Source organism: Vigna umbellata, chromosome 4 (assembly GCF_029865625.1).
Source record: "Vigna umbellata cultivar VRB3 chromosome 4, Vumbellata_1.0, whole genome shotgun sequence".
Lineage (NCBI taxonomy): Eukaryota > Viridiplantae > Streptophyta > Magnoliopsida > Fabales > Fabaceae > Vigna > Vigna umbellata.
The window spans coordinates 4076802-4082561 of record NC_142168.1 but is presented as its reverse complement, the minus strand read 5'-3'; the positions used below and the strand labels follow the sequence as shown (position 1 = coordinate 4082561).

General features: G+C 38.0%; 1 non-coding gene and 1 pseudogene across 1 annotated transcript; one reads left to right on the top strand and one right to left on the bottom strand.

Annotated features, from left to right (window-relative positions):
• Positions 1 to 2365: 2365 nt before the first annotated feature.
• Positions 2366 to 3841, bottom strand: LOC148199055 (uncharacterized; annotated as a pseudogene).
• Positions 3165 to 3271, top strand: LOC148199056 (small nucleolar RNA R71). The gene has a single exon (XR_015786449.1). It is a non-coding gene; the product is annotated as a small nucleolar RNA R71 (small nucleolar RNA).
• Positions 3842 to 5760: the final 1919 nt, after the last annotated feature.

Here is a 5760-nt window from a genome sequence, read left to right as displayed (position 1 = left end):
AACCTAACAGAGCAGTTAATATTCCATCACATAATCTCTGTCACAAAAGTAAGGATTGTACCTACATTTCCAAATATTCAGATCAAATGTCATAATTTCTATATTAAGAAGTTCTTGAATCCATAATGATAAGACAACCAGAAAAAGAATAATATAAATATGCTCAATCAGTGTTTACCTCAACCTGCAAGTGTTTACACTCTAATTCACACTCAGATTGTCATCAACTACTTCATCAACTTTTGCAAGTCATCTCATACACAATTCACACATTCTGATTTAAATCAAAAGGACTTTCTCAGGTTATAACTTGGCTTGGCTAGAAGAAACATGGTTTTACAAGGGAACAAGACAACACTAAAGAAGAGGAGAATAAGAACATAACAACATTGAACTTTATTTATCAACTACCTCTTCATTCATCACATAACATATTTTCTGAATTTTTCTCTAACTTGGATATTATTATTTTTTTTTCATCAGTTTAAGACTCAACTGATTATGATTTCCCCCAAACTTAATTTCTACCTATATCTTGACAAATATGTTTCTTATTCTCTTCTTCTAGAGTGTTGGATAAGGTAGATTGTTCTATAATAAGCTCAGGGTTCACAAAATATATATATAAGGCTCAAACAGGATAACAAAGGATGAGTATTCACATATGGGTAGTCATCTGGCCAAGTAGTTAATTTCAAAAACAAACAACTGCCTTTCTCATTTCTAAACCAGAATGTATCTGTATTAATAAGAATTATGCAAAAACCAAATTCATAGCAATAACAACTTCTCACTTGCTTTCAAAGCTTTCTCAGTACACTCAGTTATTCAACTTCTGGGTCACAATCAATCAGATTCAAGAACAAATCATATATAATCATAACACAAGTTCTAAAACTCAGATCTTGCAATAACAATCTCACAATCATGTCAGTTATCATGGATAGAATTCAAAACTCATAATCAAACTTCCAACAAACATTTCACAATCAAATCAATGCAAAAACATAATTCAATCCACACAACCAAACAGATTCAGATTCAATCCACACAACCAAAAGAACTGAAAAAAAAAATAGATAGAGTTAGAAAGCTGGGTTGCCTCCCAGTAAGCGCTTGTTTAACGTCTTTAGCTTGACACTAAGAAGATCTCTGTGGTTGAGCCACTGGTTTGAAATCATCCTTCATGAATATTATATGCATGCAATAAGAAGGACTTATTCCTTTCAGATCAGAATTTGACCAACCTACAGCTCCTTTGTCCACTTTTAAGAATTCAATTAACTTCTCTCCCTCCAAAGTGGATAAAGCACTGCTGATGATCACAGGTTTATTATCGTCTTTTTCAAGAAGAACATACTTCAAATGTGAAGGTAACAACTTCAATTCCAGCTTCTTTTCTTTTATCTCTTCTTCATCAGATGGAGTCTCCTTTAAAGCATCTAGATTCTGTATACATTCATCAATTAATTTCTCTTCATCTGCAAGTAAGAATTCACAAGCATCAATAAGAGTCCTTTCAAGAGGTGATGATATATGCATCGTCTTCTGTGTAATCATGCAGACTTCCTCAAGTTCATTAGTTTGAAAGCATGTATCTTCATCATTTGGGTGAGACATTGCTTCAAAAACATTGAAATTTACTTCTTCATTCTCAACTCTCACTTTAAGCTTTCCATCATCAACATCAATCAACACTCGAGCAGTCTTCATGAATGGCCTTCCCAGAATCAAAGGAATTTCTGTATCTTCTTCCATTTCCATGATAACAAAATCCACTGGAAATAAGAATTTGTCTACCTTTACCAGAACATCTTCTACTACTCCATGCGGATATTTGATCGATCTGTCTGCCAATTGTAGAGTCATGCGTGTGGGCTTCAACTCTAATTCTCCAATCTTTTTAAACATTGATAGAGGCATAAGATTGATGCTGGCTCCAAGATCAATTAACGCCTTCCCAATAGCCAGTTTACCAATGGTGCATGGAATTGTAAAACTACCTGGATCTTTAAACTTTGGTGGGAGCAACTTCTGAATGATAGCACTGCACTGGCCCTGTGCTTCTATAGTTTCTTCCTCAATATACTTTTTCTTCTTTGTGAGCAAATCTTTCATGAATTTCGAATAAGAAGGCATTTGTTTCAGTGCTTCTGAGAAGGGCATCTTGATTTCCAACTTCTTGAAAATATCAATGAAATTCTTGAACTGTCTTTCCTTCTGGTTTCTAGAGAAAACCTTTGGATATGGAAGATGTTTCTCGTACACCTGTTCTTTCTTTTTCTCTCCCTCTCTCTTCTTTTCACTTTCTCTACCCTCTTTCTCTTCTTCTTTATCTCCCTGTTTACTCATCTCATCTTCTTCTTCACTCATTTTTTTTCTCATTCTCTCTTTCTTCTAGAATTCTTCCTGATCTTGTAGTAATAACATTACAGTCTTCCTTTGGATTTACTTCAGTGTTTGCCCTAAATTCCTTCTCTGGTTTTTCTTCCAACTTCTTAGCTAATTGACCCACCTGCATCTCCAAATTCCGAAGTGAGGCTTTTGTACTTTTATGGTTGGAAATTGATACCTGCATAAACTGTTGAAGAGTTTCTTCCAGTTTTGAAGTTCTTTCTGTCAGAGAAGGTTGTTGCTGAAAGTTCTGTGGAGGTGGTCTGTTGAACGGAACAGCTTGTCCCATACTCGGATGAGGTTTCCATCCTTGATTAAAACTTTGATGTTGATCATAATTCGTCTAAAGACCTTGATTTCCCATATAATGTACTTCTTCATGAGACATGCTTTGCACTACACATTGACCATTATTATGATCTCCTCCACACAATTGACAACTTTGAACCATCTGATATTGAGCTTGAGAAACATTTTGCAGTTCTTTAGGTAGCTGAGATAACTTCTTCATTAATGTCTCAAGTTGCTGAGTCATAATCTTGTTCTGAGCTAGTAAAGCATCTTGAGATTGAAGTTGAAGAACACCTTTTTGTTGAAATTGGGCTCTTTCACTCTGAACTTCATTCTCATTTGCAGCCATGTTTTCAATCAGTTCATGTGCTTCTTCAAGCGTCTTCCATCTGATACTACCTCCAACTGATGCATCTAACATTAACTTTGTTTGAGATTTCAGCCCTCCAAGAAACAGATTTAGCAGTGTAGGCTCATCGAATCCATGAGTAGGGGTTTTTCTCAGTAGGCCTTTGAATCTTTCCCATGCTTGACCTAGAGTTTCATCAGCATCTTGTTGAAAAGATGAGATCTCTTGCTTTCCCTTATTGACTTTGGACTGAGGGAAGAACTTATTCAGAAATTTAGCAACTACATCATCCCAGACTGTCAGACTATTCTCTGGAAAGGAATTCAGCCACATTTTTGCATTACCAGCCAATGAGAACGGAAATAAGCTGAGTCGAATTGCTTCATCTGGAACCTGGTGAATCCTCACTGTATTATAGATCTCCATGAAATTAGCCAAGTGAGTGTATGGATTCTCATGGGATAATCCATGAAACTGATTGTTCTGCACCAGATTAATAAGAGCTGGCTTCATCTCCATGTTAGCAGCATTCACCACTTGTCTTGCAATACTATTGAAGTGCAGAGGTCCTGAGAAAGTATTATAATCTGCAAGAGTACGTCTTCCTTGCCCAGAACCTTCTCCAGTACGATTATCTTCCATTTCTTCTTTTTCTTGACCAGATGAAGAGTCCATAATTTCTTCAGAGATAACAGATGATTGTTTGGATTCTCTACTTTGTCTCCTCCTTCTACTGTTGTTCCTTCGAGCAGTTCTTTCAATTTCCGGATCAAAAAGTAGATTTTCAACCTGTTCTCTGCTTCTCATACACAACACAAACTAAAAAGACAATTTCTACAAATGATAACAATTATGCACAAGAATTCAAATACAATCACAATAAACACTTAAACAAAAGATAACTAAAATCAACTAAACCAGATAAACAACATACACTCAACGAAAACCAAAACAAATCCCCGGCAACGGCGCCAAAAACTTGTTGAGACCTCGGCAAGCGTACCGGATCGTTCAAGTAATAAACCGGTAAGTCCGGATATCGTTTTCCCAAGAGATTTGTTTCGATTCACTGATTGTTAAAGTTTACCAATTTAGCGATTATTAAACGTAATTTTGTAACAAACTTAATATTAGCATACATATGTAAATAAAGTGGTAAAAACAGTCGAATTTAGGTTCACTAGGTTGAAATTCAAGTTCATCACTCAGGTAATTTTTCTACTAACAGAATTTCTCAAAATTAAGCATTGACATCCTAGGCGCATGCAGCCTCTGATCCCTCAAATGACAGTTTCTGAATCATTCAAACTAAATTACTAATCCCTTAGCTAATTCAGTTCTCATATTTGCCTTAAACACAATGTCACAGATGACTAAAAATTCCATCCTATGTGTAGGACTTGAAATCCTTTAGCTGTTCTATCCTAGGTTCGCGGTCTCATACATTTCCCAATGATTTAACCGTTCAAATAGCTCAGATTCCCATCGTAGGCATGAATAATAAAGATAGAACACAAAATTCATACAAGATCATGCATTAATAGAGAAATTACAAAGAGTTTCAGAACTTTACTCTCAACCCCAGTTAAATGGAGTTCTAGCTACACATATACATCACAGAAGCGATAAATGATGGATTGGATGGTGGAAAGTGGTGGTTTTCCACCATGGAAGCTCCTAGACATGAGCTGGACGTGAGCTGTAGAGTTCCCCCTGGTCTCCTCCCTTCGAAAACTCCCTTCTCTCCTCCCTGGACGCGTTTTTAAAGAGAAGGACCTTAAGTGAATTCTCGCTGGGCGAGAAACCTCCACTCGCTGGGCGAGTGGCCTCTTCTCGTTGGGCGAGCAGCGCCAGCTCGCTGGGCGAGGGGCTGGCTCGCTGGCTGGGCTATTTGATCCTTCTGGCTTGGCAAGTGACGCGCTCCAAGTCTTTGATAGTATCCAATCCTTATTCTACTTCGATATAAACATACAAAAGCATCAAAACACATTTAAACATTCAAAACTATACTTACATCAACATTTATATACTTTTCATGAGAATAAACACTTAAATTACCCAAAAGCACAACATTTTAAGTAACAAAAACAAGTAAAGTTTACACCTATCACCCTCCAACCTCGCCCGCCTCGCCAATCTCCAAGTCCTTGCCCTCTACAACAACAGCATGACCAGTCTCCTCCCCCTCGCCATCGTTGCCATGCCCCTCCTCCGTCATCTCCACCTCGGCGGCAACTTTTTCTTCGGCCAGATCCCTCCCGAGTATGGCCACAATCTGATTCTTGTCGACGTTGAAAGCAGTTTTGGGAGTGAAGAGGCTGAGGTATTCCCAGATGAATTGTTGGGAATGCTCGGCTCAACATCGAATGGTGAGATGAAGAAGGAGAGGCCATCAGCGTGGATTTGTGACCTAGCGGAATCAACGACGAAGGTGAGCAGAGTTTCGAAGTCTGCAAGTTTCCCTGTGGTTCCGAAGTCTGCAAGGTGAACAGAGACGGGTGAGTGGAATGTAAACAGCACAACCATGGGATGGGATGGGATGAGTGAAGCACGTGCTTGGTGGAGGTGCAATTAATAAAAGAGGAAATAGCCTTGTTATTTTTTAGGGTTAGGAAAAATGAAGGAAAAGTTGGAGGTGGTGGACCATGGGATGGGATGGGATGAGACAATGTTAGTGATTTAGTAATTTAGTGAGCAATTGCGTGCACACGGATTAATTCATTTAA